The 19513-nt window shown below is 38.4% G+C and overlaps 1 protein-coding gene across 1 annotated transcript in view; it reads left to right on the top strand.

Annotated features, from left to right (window-relative positions):
• Positions 1-19513, top strand: part of RASSF8 (Ras association domain family member 8) — a 188419-nt gene that overhangs the window by 43668 nt on the left and 125238 nt on the right. Inside the window, exon 2 of the mRNA XM_037845315.1 lies at positions 16120-16215. The gene's annotated coding sequence lies outside the window, so the exon portion shown is untranslated. The remainder of the gene's footprint in view (positions 1-16119; positions 16216-19513) is intronic.

The raw sequence follows: 19513 nt of genomic DNA, 5'->3' as shown, positions 1-19513 counted from the left end.
GTAAAGATCCTTCTTTATATCTTTGCTCTCTGATTTTAGGAATTATAGAAAACAAATTGTAGCATATTTATTCAATTTTTCTATCTTTGATATGGAAGTAAAAAAATTGGTCTTAAAATACAAGGGTCTAGCTTGAACTTTTACTAAGTGTGAGAGCTCCTGCTTACATACTTTCGCTTGGGTAGTATAAACAAACCATTATTGAGGGCTGGCTTCACTGCTCTAATTACACACTTTCCTGCACCATCAGTTTTATATCCCTACTAGATCATTCCCTTTGGCAGACTAATATGTTCTACTATCTGACATCTTACAAATACCTCCTTTGAACCCCACATTTCCTTCCAGCTGCTGCCTCATTTCTCTTCTCTCTGTTCTAGCAAAATTCTTGACAGCGTCATTTATGGTCACTGTACCCACGACAATAGGGTTTCTGTTGCCATAACTGTTCCTAAGATAGTCTTGTCCTCATCCCAGATGATTTCCATGTTACCAAGTTCAGTACTTCTCTCAATCTCTCCTCTTTCTCAACTCAGTATCATTTTTAAAAAATGTTTGCTGGAGATGGAAGAAGGTGGCGGCATAGAGAGGAGTGGAAGTTAGTTAGTCCCCATGGGACAACCAATAAACAACCTGGAACAACTAGTAAATGATCTAGAATAACTGCTGGGGGACAACCGTGACTGTCCACATATTGTGCACCAACCTGGATAGGGAGGAATGCCTGAGATAGCAGCATAGAATCTCTAAGTAAAGACTGCGGAACCACACTGAGGGTCCCCTCTCCCACGGCAGCCCAAACAGCAAAGCCTCGCTGAGATAGAGCACAGCACTTGCTGAACAAGTGAATATACCTCAGTCCAGCTCCAGCTGGGGTTTTAATTGGCAAATGTGGACTGGTCAATGCAAGCTGCAAATCCTCAATAAGCAGATAGAAGCTTTTAGTGATGACTGACCTTGAAGAGCCAGGAGACTTCTCTGTCTTGAGAGGGGGAGCCCAGAGGACCAGGTGCTATCTCTGGCCGATGGGTGAAACGGGGGGCCGTGGACTGGCCCCCAAAAGGGGGCTTTCTGTCCCTTTTTCTCTCTCTCAACCTGAGTGGCTTAGTGGAGAAAGCCTCAGCCATTTTCAGCTCCAAGCCCTCTGACCCAGACAAGTGGTGTGATATATTTAAGATGCTGAAAGAGAAAAACCACCAACCAAGAATCCTGTACCTGGCAAAACTGTCCTTCAAATATGAGGGAGAGCTTAAAATATTCTGATAAGGGTGGAGATAGCAGAATCAGAGAGAGAAAGAACCTATTTAAATGCAAATGAAAACTCCCTAGGGGGTGTGTTTTCCCTAAGAGGAAAGAGGTGGTACCCAGCCCTACTGCCCACCTTCCATTCAGAACCAGATCCCAGAGCCTGGGGGAAAACAGCCATGGGCCACACCTCCTTACACCAGTCAGGAGTGACAGGCTGACAGGCGCTACCTCCTGGGCAGAAAAGCACAACGACTTGAGGCCTCATAGGGTGTGTCAATCTTCTAAGACACACCCTCAGGGAAACTGGATACTGAATATTTCCTCCTCCTGGGACCTGAGCTTCTTGCTTGTCTGGGAAAACATGATTGGGGTAACCAAGGACACCAGATGCATAGACAACAGAAAACTACAACCTACACTAAGAAAAAAGAAGTTATGGCCCAGTCAAAGGAACAAACTTACACTTCAACTGAGATACAGGAATTTGAACAACTAATGGTAAATCGATTCAAAAAGTTTAGGGAAGATATGGCAAAAGAGACAAAGGATAAAAAGAAAATACTAGGCATACGTAAGGTCGAAAATGAAAGTTCAAAAAACAACTGGCAGAATCTATGGAAATGAAGGCACAACACAAGAAGAAAGACACAATGGAGACGTACGACAGTAGATCTCAAGAGGCAGAAGAAAACATTCAGGAAGTGGAGAACAAGACACCTGAAAGCCTACACACAAAAGAACAGATAAGGAAAAGAATGGAAAAATATGAGCAGCGTCTTGGGGAATTGCATGACAACATGGAATGCATGAATGTGTGTGTCAAGGGTGTCCCAGAAGGAGAAGAGGAGGGAAATGGGGCAGAAGCAATAATAGAGGAAGTAATCAATGAAAATTTCCCATCTCTTATGAAAGACATAAAATTACAGATCCATGAAGTGCAGCATACCCCAAACAGAATAGATTTGAATAAACCTATGCCAAGGCACTTAATAATCACATTATCAAATGTTAAAGACAGAGAATCCTGAAAGCAGCAAGAGAAAAATGATCCATCACATACAAAGGAAGCTTGATAAAATTATGTGAGGATTTCTCAGCAGAAACCATGGAGGCAAGAAGAAAGTGGTGTGATATACTTTAGATACTGAAAGAGAAAAACCACCAACCAAGAATCCTGTATCCAGCAAAACTGTCCTTCAAATATGAGGGAGAGTTTAAAATACTCTCTGACAAACAGACAGTGACAGACGTTGTCAATAAGATACCTGCTCTACAGGAAATACTAAAGGGAGCACTACAGACAGATAGGAAAAGACAGGAGGGAGAGGTTTGGAGCACACTTTTGGGTGATGGTAGCACAGCAATGTAAGTACACTGAACAAAGATGACTGTGAATATGGTTGAAAGAGGAAGATTAGAAGCATGTGGGACACCAGAAGGAAAGAGGAAAGATAAAGATGGGACTGTATAACTGAGTGAAACCTAGAGTGCTCAACAATTGTGATAAAATGTACAAATATCTTTTTTCATGAGGGAGAACAATGAATGTTAACCTTGCAAGGTGTTAAAAGTAGGGAGGTATTGGGGGGGAAATACAATCAATGCAAGCTAGAGACTATAATTAACACAAACATTGCATTATGCTTCCTTTAATGTAACAGGCAATATACCAAAGCTAAGTGCATATAAGAGAGGGGCATAAGGGTGGGGTCTGGACTCTTGGCATTGGTAATGTTGTCTGACTCTTTATTTTATTTAGTTTAATTCTGTCTTTCTTTTTGTTGCTTCCTAGCTGTCGTGTTTGTTTTTTCTCTTTCTTTTTCTTTTTCTTTTTCTTTGTCTCTCTACCTTCTTTGATAGAAGACAAAGATAACTTCTTTGATAGAAGATAGATACCTTCTTTCTCCTGAGGGTGGTTAATACATAAATATGTGACTATACAGGGAACCATCGATTGTTTACTTAGGATGGAATGTATGGTGTGTGAACAGAACCATCTTAAAAAAAATTGGGTTGATGAAGAAATCTTGAGAGCACTGTATTGGATGAAATAAGTCATACACATAAGGACAAATATTGCAGGGTCTCACTGATATGAACTTATTATAATATGTAAACTCATAGACATGAAATATAAGTTACCAGGATATAGAACAAGGCTAAAGAATGGGGAGTGGTTGCTTATTATGAGCAGAATGTTCAACTAGGTTGAACCTAAGTGCTTGGAAATGGACAGAGGTGACAGTAACACTTTGTGAGAATAACTAACAGTGCTGAATGGTGTGTGAATGTGGTAGAAAAAGACGTTATGTTACCAGAAGGAAAGCTGGAGATTAAAAGATGGGAATGTATAAAACAGTAAATCCTGTGGTGGGCAATGTCCATGATTAACTGATCAAACATTAGAAATCTCTTTCATGAACTAGAACAAATGTATGACCCTGTAACTAGAAGTTAATAATAGAGGGGCATATAGGGAAAAAAATTTACCTATTAGAAACTATATGCTACACATAGTAGTATTTTAACATTCTTTCATCAACAGTAACAAATGTACCATACCAATACTATGAGTCAGCAATGGGGGGGGGCGGTTAGGGGCATGGGAGGATTCGAGTTTCCTTTTTTTTGTCTTTATTTCTTTTCTGGAATAATGGAAATATTCTAAAAATTGAAAAAAAAATTGTGGTGATGGACGCACAGCTGTGTGATGGTACCAGGGACAATTGATTGTACACTTTGGATCTTTGGATAATTGTATGGTATGTGAACAATCTCAATTAAAAAAAAAGTGTTTGCTAACAAACACTCCCCTCTTTTTCCCTCTCACCATTGCCCAGTAACCTCTAATCTGCTTGCTGTTTGTTATCTTTTATAAGTGACATCATGCAATGTTTGTCCTTTTGTTCTTTGCTTATTTATTTGTTTTGAAGGTTCTTCCATGTTGGCGACAAGCCTCATAACTTCATTCTTTCTCGTGGCCAGATAATATTCCATTGTGTATATGTACCACATTTTATTTATGTAGTCATCTTTTGATGGACCCAGGTTTTTTCCACCTCTTGGATGTTATGAATAATACTGCTATAAATGTTGGTGTATAAGAATCTGTTTGAGACCCTCTTTTCACTTTCTTTGGGTATACAACTAGAAATGGAATTGCTGCATCATATGGTGTTTCAGTTTGCTAAAATTGCTGAAATGCAATATACCAGAAATGGATTGACTTTTGTAATGGGGATTTATTAACTTACAAGTTATGGTTTTAGACCATGAAAATGTCCAACTCAAGGCATCAACAGACTGAGCTTTTAGCTTCTCTGGGTCCTCTTTCAGCTCTCTGGGGCTTTTTCTCTATGACCTTCTCTTTAATTTCATATCTTATAAAGGACTCCAGTAAGGAGATTAAGACCCACCCTGGGGCAGGCCTCAACTGAAATAACCTAATCAAAATGTCCCACCCACGATAGGTCTGCACCTGCAGGAATGGTTTAAAAGAACATGGCTTTTTTGAGGGGTATATAATAGGTTCAAACTACCGCATGGTAATTCTATATTTAAGTTTTTGAGGAACTGCCAAAGTGCTTTCCACAGTGGCTGAGCCATTTTACATTCCCACCAGCAATGTGCTAAAGTTCTCGTTCTTCTGCATCCAACAGTTATTTTCCTTTATTCTTTTTCTTTTTTTTTTTTTTTTCTTTTTCTTTAAGTAAAAGCCATCCTTGTGGGTATGGAGTGATATCTTAATATGATTTTGATTTGCATTTCCCTACTGGCTAATGATGTTGAGAATCTTTTCATATGCTTATTGGACTTTTGTATATCTTCTTTGGAGAAATGTCTACTCAAGTCCCTTGCCTATTTTTTAATTGGGTTGTTTGTCTTTTTACTTTTGCATTGTAAACGTTCATGTATTCTGGATATTAAACCCTTATCTGATATATGTTTTGCAACTATTTTCTCCCATTCTGTAGTTTGTCATTTCACTTGATTGGATAATTTCCTTTGATGCTTAAAAGTTTTTTATTTTGATGAACTCAGCTTTATTTTTTTTTTCCTTTTGTTGTTTGTGCTTTTGGTGTCATTTCTAAGTATCCATAGCCAAATCCCAGATCATGAAGATTTGCCCTTATGTTATCTTCCAAAGTTCTCCTAGTTTTAGTTTTTATGTTTAGGTCCTTGATCAATTTTGAGTTGAATTTTGAAAATGGTATGATAGAGAGGCCTAAGTTCTTTCTTCTGCACATGGCTATCCAGTTTTTCCAATATCATTTGTTAAAAAGGCTGTTTTTTTCCCCACTGCATGTACTTAGCACCCTTGTCAAAAATCAGTTGGCCATAGATGTGTGGGTCTATTTCTGGATTTTCAGTACTCATCCATTGGTCTGTTTGTCTGTCTTTATGCCAGTACCACACTGTTTTGATTACTGTCACTTTGTGGTACAATTTGAAATCAGGAAGTCTGAGTCCTAAATTTTCTCACTTAAAAATAGTTTATACTATTAAAAAATAGCTTATACTTCATGTAAAAATACCGATATTATAAATAGGATATATATTTATAATGAGTATGTATTATACAGCATAAACACATGATGTTAATTTTATATTAATATTGAGATTTCTTTCTCCCTAAATAGTCCATTTTCTTCAAGTTATTTTTATTTATTTTTGTTTTTATCTTTAATATTAGAGGTTTTTCCCTGGATGTCAGTTGATGTATTGTTGTTTTTGTTGTGCTTGTATTTCACAATGAGGATTCTAGAAAGCTGACTGAAAACTCTGACCATGTGGCTCAGGTTTATGGGCTATGGGGCTTCCCTGTAATTGGTCCTTTTGGATCATTTCCTTGAGGAACCCCAAATTCTGGATCCTTGGATGTTTTGTCCAGTGCTTATCAGATTTCCTGAAAGGGATCTGCTCATTTCCTATGTAGAAATTAAAGCCTAGCTTTATAATCAGTCACCTTTGCAGAAGGTTCCAACTCCCTTATCAGTTCTGGGAGCCTAGAGGCTGAAAAAGGACTGCTCAGTTAATCCCCTTGCTTGCAGGAGATGTCCTTGCTCTTGGCCACACCTGTGTTCCATGGTCTACAAATTGTTTTACCTTCCCTTGAGTAAAAATTCCAGTCTTTTACAAAGGTGGAGGGTTAGCTGCCCTCTTATGTGGACTGGAAGAAGGAATTGCTTCTTAAATAGACCAATCCCACTGTTTTGTATGCCCCCTCCCCTCCAGCCCCCCTTTTCTAGAGGTGGCTAATGTTACTAAATTCTTGAACCTTTTGGGATTTGGTGGCCTAACTCGGGTTGCTTGACTTTTCAGGTTTTAGACTCAGGCAGGATTCAGCTTTCTCTGGTTTAAGCCTATTTTTTAATTGGGTTGTTTGTTGTTTATCTGTCTTTCTCTGGTTTAAGCCTATTTTTTAATTGGGTTGTTTGTTGTTTATCCATCTGTCTCCAAAATTTGGTGTTGTCCTTGTGGTTTATGCCTTTCAAGATATTCTTTACTCTCATTTTACTGGATTTTTACAATCAAATAAGAAGTAAATATGTGAGCTACTTTTATCCCTCTCATTATTCTTTATGTTGCTTTTATAGTTATGATTTCCATCCATTGCCTCTCTCTCTCTCTCTCTCTCTCTCTCTCTCTCTGCTTCCAAACTTCCTGCATTCTCCCACCACCACCAACCAGTCCTTCCTTGGAGAGAGAAGGAAAAGATTTGCATCAGCTAGCTGCCTGTACTGCCATCAAGAATTAGCACATCAAATTCCTGCTTTATCAGGGTCCTCTTCCTGGCCTTCCCCTTGCCCTCGTTTATTGAGTGTGCAAGGTGCTAGCACTATAAGGAAGAAATGACATGGAATTTCATGGTACAGTTGAGGAGCGGGTCTAAACAGATAATGTAAAACAGTATGGAAATATCCCAAGAATCCTTTTTGTAAGTTAAGAGAATCTGTATCTGCTGGAGAACTATTCACGGCTTCATCTGTTCAGTTGCCTTTGTAGTTTAGTTCATTTAAGTTAAAAGCCAGTTAACTCCTTTGAATTTTTCCTGGTCTTAGAAAGTAGTTCTGTGAGGGGTCTACCTATCCTACCTAAATTCCTCTGCAAACTCACAGTGCCTCTAATAGGTCCTTGTACTTTCTGTGCAGTAGTGAAGACAGCTTTATAATCAGTCTCCTTTGCAGAAGGTTCCTACTCCCTTATCATTTCTTTTCCCTGCTAACATAAACACCAGTTTGAATGTTTTCTCTTAAAACTGTGACTTGGCCATGTGTTTTCTCATAATCACTAGACTGCACCAGGGACCATACTATTACTTTCCCAGTGCTTGCTTGGTGTAACCCTTTAATAGGTCCCAGTATTACAGTGGTCTGATGTATATTCTATAATGAGACAAGCTTCTATGAGTGTGCTTATGTTTGTCCTTTAATCTGTATGCATTTAACAGTGGTTTTCTGTATGATTCAAATTAGAGTAAGAGAGCCTTAGTAAAAGACATCTGAATAACTTGATGACTACTGAAGTTGGTCTTCTGAAAACAGCTTTCTGGTGTGTGGAATACTGAAGCACTAGCCAGGAGAAGGAGACCCTATCAAGTTGTTCCATGCTGTCTCCTGCTGGAGATGGTATAATTTGTTTGTAAAATCATCATATAGCTTGTCTAGTAAAGCTTATGAAATGCATTTTTCAAACTGGTTTAAACAAAAACGATTGCTCAGATGTTTAAAAAACAGTTGATAGATCTCTTGCTTTCCTTATCCCTTCTCCTTTACTGCTCTTCTAGTTTCTTGCATGACAGTAATAACAAATCATAAAACTAACAAGAATGCATTTCTGTTCCTTATGGTTTATGGGTCATTAATTAGGCTGGAAAGGGAAGGTGCTGTAAGGGGTGCAAACAGTTACTGGAGTGGCATGGGTAGCCAAACAAACCCAGAAAGGGAGGCTGGTAGAAAAAAGCAGGAGCTTTTAATATCAAGCACACCTGAGTTCCAGGAACTCAGCAGAAGTGTTGTTTGTTTGTTTTTGTTTTTTTGTTGTTTTTTTTTCCTAATGAGCAAGCAAACAACACCAATTTTAAACATGGAACAGAGATCTGTATCATCCACCAAAAGTGGAAAATTTATGAACCCCACAGACCAGGCCCAAAAGAAGCCCAGAAAAGAGAATTAAAGAATAAAAACAGTGCATGATATTACAAGGTCCAGTTTTGAAGATGAAGGATCTCAAACAAATTATCTGGGACATGAGGAAATTGGATGAAATGGAGTTTAAACCAGTGCAGTAGCCACAGTTGAATGAGAAGATATGGAAAGACAGTATGAAAAGCTACATGAAACCTTTGAACATATTCTGTGGCTCTGAAAATGAGAATCTAGATATTTACAAAGAATTAGAAAGCTAGGAATAGACTGAACAGAAGAGGTTTCAACTTAGCCAATATTTTGATGTGGTCAAGAATGCTTGGCATGTGCAAATGGAGTGTATTCCTTTCCTGGATATGCCTCATGTTCCTTCCAACCTCTTGATCCAGGACATTCCACTTCCTGGTGCCCAGCCACCTTCCATCCTTAAGAAGCCTTCAGCCTGTGGACCTCCAATTTGAGCAGTTTCTGTACTTCCTCTTCTTGGACGTGGTGTTCCATGTTTACCCCCTGGCAGAAAACCTCTTGGTCTTCCTCCTGGTCCACCTCCTCCTTCTCAAGTCTTACAGATACCTGGCTATGTTATAGTCCTGAACTTGCTCAGCAGGATCATGATTTTTCTAGGACCAGTGGATATGATGGCTCTATTCAGAGGACATGTGCAACTAATATAGCTGATAATATCGTAACAGATTAATTCCACAAAAGTCTGCCTTACTGTTTCTATAATCATTTTATTTCTTAATGTTTTACGTAGCATATGTAAAATCTGAAATACCTTCCTTACTGTGTTGCATATTGTTTTTTTTATAGACCTGAATCATATCCAGAGATGTAGTACGTATAGGAGTTTGAGAGTCAAAGAAGAAGGAAAAGAAAAATAACAAACCTTGAATATTCCCACTTTTTCCTTTATTGGAAAAATGAAAAATTTAGGGAAATTTCAAATTGTATAATATTTATGGTTTTAATATTATATGGATGCAAAGGGATACCAGTTATGAAAATGTGCTTCCACATTTTATTTATAGTTACATATTTAGAATTTGATGGGTTTTCTCTTTTCAATAAAAAAAGATGTGCTTTTTAAATTCTTTTGGGCATCTTTGAGTCACAGAGTGGAGAGTAGATGGCTTCCTCTAAAACATTTAGACTTTTTCTTATCCGACCTATAAGACTTGGACAACCAGAACAATGAACTCTTTTCTGATCTTCAGTAATAGAAGTGCTACCATTGTCCATTTATCTGTCTCTGTAGATAAATGTAGATAAATGTATTGAAATTGTAATAACCTGATATTGTGTTAATTTACATTAAGAACTTCTATTTGCATTCTTATAAATCACTTAATTTAAATAAAGGCTGTGTGGGTGACAGTAGGTGTATTAGTTAGCTATTGCTACATGACAGATTACCCTAAAACCAGAGACTTACAACATTTTTTTCCCACCCACTTTCTCTGGGTTAGGAATCCAGGAATGCATTAGGTAGATGGTTCTGGCTCAGGATCTTTCATAAAGTTGCTGTCACGATATTGGCCCATGTTGTATAAAATCTATATGAAGGCTTGACTAGGGCTGGGAGATCCATTTCCAAAGTGGTTTGCTAACTATGCCTGCCAAATTTGTGCTGGTTGTTGGCAGGATCCTCAGTTTCTCACCACATGGCCTTCTCCCTAGGGCTGCTTGAGTGTCCATAAGACATGTAGCTGGCTTATCCCTGCCAAGTGATTTCAAAGAAAGCAAGATGGAAACTGCAGTGTCTTTTATGTCCTAGACTAGAAGTTACACACCTTCATTTCCACAATATTCTATTAGCTATACAGGTTAGCCCTGTTCAGTGTGTGAGGAGAATACACAAATGCATGAATATCAGGAGGGCAGGGATCATTGGAGGCCATCTTGGAGGCTGGTTACCAAGATAGGAGAGGCACATATTTGCAATAAGTGTCCGATGAAAATATGAAGGAGCTAAAGGTAAATTTTACCAAAAATAATATAATTATTTGAATATAGAGGTTTCCAATTTTTATCCTCTCCTTCCCCCAAAATCATCCATGTTGCTATACATTGAATATTGGTTCATTTCAACTATTTATGTAATAGATAATCTAGTTTTAAGACATGGGTCGTAAGAGAATTATGTCTAGGTTAAGGGAATCATTTAGTTAGGCAGGCTTTTCACTAAAAATGAGCACAGTGTCACTGAAGCACCTGCTGCCATGCTGTAAAACCCTCTGACTTCATTAAGCCTTCAACCACCGTTTATTGAGCACCTTTTCTGTGCTGGGCATTGTAGTGCATCAATGCAAAAGGTCTCTGTTAAACGTAAACATTTAATTATAGATTAAATTATAAATTATGCTAAGTATTATAATAGAGGTATGTATTGGAGATGGCAGTTGTTGAAGTAATCTGAAGTCAGTTTCCTCCAGTGCATATCCTGGCTTCCCTGCTTACCTATCGGCTTTATGACTTTGGATCAGCTACTTAACCTTCCTGTTCTTTAGTTTTCTTTTCTGATTATTCTCTTATTGCAGCTTGCCTACCTCATAGGGTTGTGCAGATTAAGCAGACAGTGCTAATGAGCACTAATGTTAGCCACTTGGGAATACCTGGAGTTACTAATTTTGATGTAGGAAGGTTTCCAGGAGGTTGTGAGACAAGACTTGAGTTGTCTCTTGGAGAATGAGTTGTATTTTGGCCAGCACAAAAAATTGGTGGGGCTCCGGCTTGGAGATGCCAGCATGACATGGAGCTAGAGGCAGAGAAACTAAGTGGTGGGGTATGGTTGAAGCATATCATGCTATGGCTTCAGGAAAACAGCTGCAGACAAGCTGTCCTAAAAGGATGTGAAGGATCTCATGTAGAGCACCAGTACATTGTAAATTTTGAGGTCATCCCAGTTTAAACCTCTTGTTTCCTATTGCCTTCATAAGTACTTGCACCATTGTCAAATTTTATGTCCATATTTGTGGTTAGGAAAATACTGCCACTGCAGTTATGTGCCAGAGAAAAGAAGTTTGAACATTTTTTGTGGAGAGTTAAAACAGAAGAATGATAGGATTTGTTCTTTTTTTTTTTGTGAAGTGGTCTGTCTGAAAGGTTGGACTGTGGATTGAGTCGTTAGGATGGTTGTAGTAATTCAGGACCGGAGGGGAGGGAATGGGTACACAAGTTTAGCATTCCCCATGGGCATCCTGAGGCATACTCTCAGAACACCAGCAATGCTCGCACACCCCCACCCCTGCCCCCGTCCCATAACACAGAGTTTTGACCAAGCCAGAATTTCACAATTATAAAAAATCTAAAAAGGAGAGATTTTTAACATCAACAAATATATAAGTTTGTGATGTTTTGAATTATTTGTGGGGGAATAAGCACCATAATCTTCTTGGCCTTTAAATGTCTGGCTCTAGTGATAACCTTATTTTATGGACAAAAGAAGATAATGATTATTCAATTTTAGAAACTTTCTCAACTTCTCATTCCCAAAAGATTTTCTCAAAAACAAAACTAAAAAGAGAAATGAGATTTTAAAGGGGGAAAAATCGGGGAAAGGATGAGATTTTGATGTCAGTAAATAAGAATTCTTTGGCCATCCAGGCTGGATCCTAAATCACATGCAGGCTGAGGATGGGAGTTAGGGTCCTTGTTTGTCTGTTCTCCTTCCATTTGGTTCTGAACTCACCACCCAGTCCTCTTTCCCAGCAAGTTGAACCCTTCATTGTTTTTCGGATGATACCCTCCATAGATAGACTCTTTTACCCAGGTCATATCAGCCTTGAATGCAAGTCTTTTCTAGCTTCTTTAGGAGGAACTGTATGATATCTAGTTGCTTAAAGGCTAGATTTTTTCATTATAAATATAAATATAAATATATAAATATATATTAATGTGACTGTTACTCTTTTTCTAAAAAACTTGGAAGCATGCAATAATGCACCTTTGCACTGCAACTGCAACACACTGTGTAAAAAATAATCAGGAAACCAGTGGCATCTTTATAACAACTATTAAGTCATATGAAATGTTAGTCTAGTAACCAGATTTGGAGACAGTATCTCCATTCGGGGGCACAGGTGCTGGTAGGTGGAGAACCCAGCTATGGCAGGGGAAACTTTGGACAAACTTTCCCCTTCCTCAGTTGTGTTTGAGATTTATACATTTTTGAACTATTTTACAGCAGATTTGGTGCTATCAGTTCTTTCTCCTTATACTGTTTCTGATTTAGCTTTTCAGATTAATTCATGACTAAGAATTAAGAATTAAAACTTTTTTACTAGGGTATTTTCTATTTATAGTAAAAGTAATTCAGTGTCTTGATATATAAAAAACTAGTTGATGGAAGATGCTCTTGTTATTAAAGTAAACCTTTCTATAATTAAGTACAAAAATATCTGTTAAGAGCATAATCTTAATGTGGCAGACATACAAATTGTGCCAATCCCGACTCATGGCCAAGAGTTTCTTCCTTAGGCTTTCTTTATTACTGAGGTCATGACAGAGTTTGACATTCTCACAGCATTAGGCAATAAAATGGTTAAAAGAAATGGTGCCGGGACTCGGGCAAGATGGCGGCATAGAGAGGAGTGGAAGCTAAGTAGTCCCCCTGGAACAACTACAAAAAACCAGAAACAACTAGTAAATAATCCAGAATAACTGTGGGGGGACAAACGAGACCATCCACTCATGATACACCAACCCGAATTGGGAGGAATGCCCGAGAACACAGCATAAAATCTCTAAGTAAAACCTGCGGAACCAAGTCATGAGACCCCCTCCCCCATAGCCCGAGCTGCAAAGCCTCATGGTGCCAGAGAGAAGCTCTCTCCCAGCAAGCGAATACAGCTCAGCTGAGCTCCAACTGGGGTTTTAAGTAGCAAGTGTGAACTGCTCACTACAGGTACGCATCCCCAAAAAAACAGACAGAGGCCTTGGGTGACGACTGACCTGAGAGAGCTGGAGGGTCGCCTTGGACTGGGTCTGAAGGGGACTATCTGTTTCTTTTTTGGCTCAGTGGAGAAAGCCCCAGTCATTTTCAGTTTCCAGTGCTGTGACTCTGGGAAGGGTGGAGACACCACAAGCAGAGAGAGAGAGACCATTGAAATGCTAATGACCTCCACCTGAGGGGTCTGTCTTCTCTAGGAGGAAAGGAGTGGGGCCCTTTCCATTCAGAACCAGACCCCAGAGCCTGGGGGAACACGGCCACACCTCCTCACACCAGTCAAGAATTATAGGCTAACAGGCGTCACCTGCTGGGCAGAAAAGCACAGTGACCCGAGGCATCAAAGGGTGGAGCAATTTTCTAAGACACACCTGCAGGGAAACCAGATACTGAATATTTCTTCCCTCTGGGACCTGAGCCTGTTCTGGTCTGGGAAAACCTGATTTGGATAACCAAGGAAACCATGCCTAGACAACAGAAAATTACAACCTACACTAAGAAAAACAAAGTTATGGCCCAGTCAAAGGAACAAACGTACACTTCAACTGAGATACAGGAATTTAAACAACTAATGCTAAATCAGTTCAAAAAGTTTAGAGAAGATATTGCAAAAGAGATAGAGGCTGTAAAGGAAGCCCTGGTCATGTATATGGCAGAAATCAAAAGTTCAAAAAAACTACTAGTAGAATCTATGGAAATGAAAGGCACAACACAAGAGATGAAAGACACAATGGAAACATACAACAGCAGATCTCAAGAGGCAGAAGAAAACAGGAACTGGAGAACAAAACACCTGAAAGCCTACACGCAAAGGAGCAGATGGAGAAAAGAATGAAAAAATATGAGCAATGTCTCCGGGAACTCAAGGATGAAACAAAGTACAATAATGTACGTATCATTGGTGTCCCAGAAAGAGAAGAGAAGGGAAAGGGGGCAGAAGCAATAATAGAGGAAATAATTAATGAAAATTTCCCGTCTCTTATGAAAGACATAAAATTACAGATCCTAGAAGCGCAGCGTACTCCAAACAGAAGAGATCTGAATAGGCCTACGCCAAGACGCTTAATAATCAGATTATCAAATGTCAAAGACAAATAGAGAATCCTGAAAGCAGCAAGAGAAAAGCGATCCATTACATACAAAGGAAGCTTAATAAGACTATGTGCGGATCTCTCAGCAGAAACCATGGAGGCAAGAAGAAAGTGGTGTGATATATTTAAGATACTGAAAGAGAAAAACCGCCAACCAAGAATCCTATATCCAGCAAAGCTGTCCTTCGAATATGAGGGAGAGCTCAAAATATTTTCTGACAAACAGACAATGAGAGACTTTGTGAACAAGACATCTGCCCTACAGGAAATACTAAAGGGAGCACTACAGGGTGATAGAAGACAGGAGTGCATGGTTTGGAACACAATTTTGGGAGATGGTAGCACAACAATGTAAGTACACTGAACAAAGGTAACTCTGAATACGGTTGAGAGAGGAAGGTGGGGAGCATGTGAGACACCAGAAGAAAGGAGGAAAGATAACGACTGGGACTGTGTAACTTGGTGAAATCTAGAGTATTCAACAATTGTGATAAAATGTACAAATATGTTCTTTTACGAGGGAGAACAAGCAAATGTCAACCTTGCAAGGTGTTAAAAATGGGGAGGCATTGGGGGAGGGATGCAATCAGCATAAACTAGAGACTGTAACTAATAGGAAAAAAAAAAAAAAAAAAGCCCATGGCTGAGGCATTACCTCATAGCGTCCATAACTCCTCAAGTTACTTCCATGGACACCTGTTGCTTTCATCTCTCTGGCACACTAAACCCCTCTTTCCTGTGGGAAACCCACACCATGTGGTTTTGGTGGGGCTGCACCCAGAAAACCACTCCACCTGCAGAAGCTGGACAGTGACCCAGGTACCTTATCTTTCTGGCCTCAGGGATTGGCTCAGAAATGGGCCACTCAGAATCCTCCCCGGGACTTCTCCACCAGAGCTTGTGGGAAACACTGTTTCCATCCAGTCAGGTTGCTAGCTGGGAGTGTGGGAGTCTGGGGTTCATGGAGATCCCATTTTCTGCTATGTGGAATGCACCTAATTTCAGAATAAAATCAAATGGAAACCCTCGAAGCATAGCAGAAGGGTGAGGGTCCCAACTCTCCTGGAAGCACACACGACCGAGCCGTGTCCTCCACTAGATTTCCCAGGACATTAGTCAATAAAGTCCTTTTTTGTTAAAAAAAAAAAAAAAAAAAAAAAAAAAGAAATGGTGCCAAGTCATCCTCTTTCTTAAGTTAGCCAGTGTATTCACCAAGGAAAACTGGTATGTTTTTGTTTCTGTTTTTCAGCACTGAAAATCTTGAGGTCTGTCCTCCAACTTCATTTTTAGTCCTAACTTTAGGCAATTTTCCAAATGTCTAACTGCTAACTGCTTTCAAGAAATTATTGTGGTATTACAGGAAGATTTAAAGTTGTTCTTAGGACATCATGGGCCCATCAGTGACCTTTTTTTAGAAGCAACTGAAATTCCTTTTTCAAAAGCATAAAAATTCTAATTGAAAACACCTAGAAAACAAATGTACCCCACAAGTTCTGCAGTTCAAATGACTAAGAGGGAGGTGGGGAGAGTGGAATAAATATTCTTCTTAGAAAAACTATTTGAAGCTAAAACCTTGTGTATCTTGCTATTTGATGATTATAAGATAAAATGAGGGTGGTGTTGGGGAATTAGCTTTCTTAAGATACAAATTAGCCAGTATGATAAGAGCACTGTACCTTTTCAGGTGCCTGTGAAGTCCTGCTAGGATACCTGTCTGGTGCTCTACTTTCCTCAAGACTACCTCGTACCTGCCTCAGCTCAGAGATTCCAATGTGATAAGGTAAGTCTGAAAATTTGTACTCCACATTCCTAGAAGAATATCACTTCTGGAAACTTTTAAAAAAAAACTGTTTCAGAGTTTTGGGAGACTTTTCATAGGCTTTGTTCACTGGTGAATACATAAGTATCATCATTTGTAAGCCCTTTATTTAGATTAGTACAAGGTATGGTTAGTGATAGTATACGTTTGCCACTGTAATGTGATTCCTAGGTTCAAATTTGGGTTGACAGTAATAGCACCATGAAATATGCTGTAGGTTTCAAATTTGGAATCTGAGGCAGAATTTTGCAAAGTGATGCATTATCACTCTTCTGTCTTCAACTACTTTGGGCTTTTTGGGTCCTGATTCTACCAATGCTTTAACTTGGCAGCCTCTCTTTGAAACAGAGAAGTATCTCTAACAGTGAAAGGTTAGAAAGTCTTGATGACTAACTGGTTTTTCTAACTCTTCTCCATAATAATCTTGATTAAGTCTGAAGTATCCTATAATTCAAGCCTCTTTCCTTTTGATAGTGCCAATAATTAGCCTCAGGAAGTAAAGGGGGACACAGAATCTCTTCAGGTGAGAATATACAGCCAAATTATTTTCAACTTGCTTTGAGTGTGCTTGATGTATATAGTCTCTTATCTATTGAACATTAAAATGGTTATTGGTCCCAGAAGGGAAAATAATTTGACCTTGTTTGTAATAAGTTAATCACTTATAAAATAGGGGTTCACATTTTACAGGTGAGTAAACTCTTTAAGGACACTGACCACTGTACTGTCTCATAAATTCCTGAGACCCTCATCTGCAGGAGTTACTTGCTTGCATTTTTGACTAGATGATATCTCAAAGGTCCCTTTCAGGTCTCATGTAAATTAATTTCTCCCTGACATAAGAGTATATGACCTTAAAGCCTTCTAGTAATTGTTGGACTACGTGCAGGGACTCAACTCCTAAAACTACAGTCCGTATCCTCACTGGTTCGGTTGTTCTCCTGTAGACTCTGCTGCATATGTGTGGGGCACTAGCAAGAACCATGACTAGAAGTCCACAAATATTGAGAGTAAAAAACAGCCTGATTGTAATAAGGCAGTTTTGTCGTATCTGTGATGATTGCTGAAAAATCCTGCTTAAGACCTGCTGACTTGTAATATAGTCTAAAGAAGAAAAGCATAAGAAAAAATGTACTACCTAGCCCTACTGACTATAGTTCTCTCCATGATTGGATAGTCACTTAAATTTTAGTTTTAGCTTCCCTTGTTGATATCGCTTTCTGTAAAACTTTCTTTCATACATTAATTATTTTCCATTTAGGAGGATTTATGTATAGGCTATGCCAAGAGACACTGTGGTTCAAACTTACTGTTTAGAGATTGTGTGTATTTCGGATTGAACATTTCAATTCTTTTATTTCTCTGGAGCACTAATAGTTATGCACTAACGGAGGAAGGTCATGTATGAGTTCCCTGAGGTTTGTTGCTGAAGAGTTTTAATTTTTTGCTCTTTCTTCTCAAATGCTCAGTATGCCAAAAATTAGCAGCCTTTGAGTTTTGGCTTACAGTGTAAACACCTTTAGGTTACTACTTCAGAAGTATCCTTAAAGATATCTTCTTTGTTGTCCTTTTGCAAATGAAGTATTTTCTGTTTGTTTTAAACAAAGAACTTCTGTGCTGGGGTATGGCTATACATGAACTTATAAAATGCTTTTTGCCTGTGCTGGCTACTGAGGTAACGTGTTTACTCACTGGAAAGGATATATGGTTTCCCTGAGCCTTTCTGAATGAAGCATCTAATTTTAGTCATGTTCACTCTGGGAAACAAAAAACAGCTTTGACGTCTAGTAATGCTACACTGTGTAACTGCTTTAATTTTTTTTTTTTTTATTGGAGTCACTTTAAATATTTACTATATTGCGATCAGAATATCTCTAAGTCACATTTTCTCCATAATTACTCAATTTCTCTTGAGCAGTCTTTCTTTTATAGAGTGATAGAGAATAATTCACACTTTACTTTATCAAAAGTCACCTTTGTTATGTTTGTAAATTTGAAGCTATGTGAGAGCAAACTTTAAAACTCATATTTTGTATAAAAAGATTAGGTAAAAACAGAATAAGATTTTACAGATATATTTGCTTATCTTTCTGTTCAAAATAGGACTTCAGGATGCCCCCATCCCCCTTTCATAGTACCTTCCCATAAAAGCTATGCTGAGAAGAAAATAATGATAAACAGGACTTAGCTCTATAATCTTCTTTCAAAACAGCCTTGCAAGTAATTTCCCATAGTCTCTGGAATGAAGCATATGGTGGTAATACACTGTGCCTCTGGTAATGGGGAGCAGTTCCAGAATACTCTCTTTTAGATTTTATATGACTTGTAGTAGTTTTTCTTCCCATGTTAGGTTTTCTGTACTTGTACTTGATTTTAAGGTTTAGATAGGGACATCTTTGGATAAAACTTGTAAAGAGGTGTTTACAGTTGTTACAGATAATTTGTACACACATATTTTAGAAGACTAGAAATGAAATTGCAGAGAAAACTTGGTAGAAGAAGGAGGGACATTTTCTGTAATTTAAGTTGTCATAGTAACCTGTATCAAGCCATATACTTGGAATCCAAGCCTGAAGAATTTCAGGAATAAACATTCCTATTGCATTCGTCTTCCTTTTTTTCATGGTTTCCCACCCCCCTCCAAGAAAGGAGCCTCCATTGTGACCTAATTATTTTATTTCTGTCTTTAAAAGGTGAGTAGCAGTTTGCATGTTTTAGCTCTTTGAAACTTCCCTGGTAAAGTAAAAATGAGAAGTTCAGCTCTTTATATTTGAAGTTGATGTTTTCTGGTAATGTATCTCAAATTAATTATTTCAGACAGCTAGGTAGGTTTGGTATAATGGTTACTTAATGAAATATGAAGGAAACAGGATTTGAAGAGGTTTTGAAGAAATTGCTATTTCCATTTGTAAACATGCAGGTCTTATATTAAGAGTATTGGAATCTGTTTTTAATGGATCTCTGACTTGGGAAAGTTATGATTTTCCTAATATTAAATTGTTAATATTTTTATTTCATGGCATCTTGAACTACAGTCTTAAGCATTAATGTATTTATTTTAATTAAAAGAATCAAGTATCAATTTTTTTAGCAGACCAATTTTTTATCTTAGTTTACCTTGAGATATTTGTATCCAGGCATTACTTGTAGACATGCTATCTTTCACAAAGGACAGTAGGATTTTTTTTAAAGGGAAAGCTTTTTTGATGGTTAGCTTCTTGCTTTTTGTTAGATAGTGATTGACAGTCAAGATAATTTA

The sequence above is a fragment of the Choloepus didactylus genome, chromosome 8 (assembly GCF_015220235.1).
Source record: "Choloepus didactylus isolate mChoDid1 chromosome 8, mChoDid1.pri, whole genome shotgun sequence".
NCBI classification, from domain to species: Eukaryota; Metazoa; Chordata; class Mammalia; order Pilosa; family Megalonychidae; genus Choloepus; species Choloepus didactylus.
The sequence above is the reverse complement of the archived record's forward strand: the minus strand, read 5'-3'. Positions and strand labels throughout refer to the sequence as shown.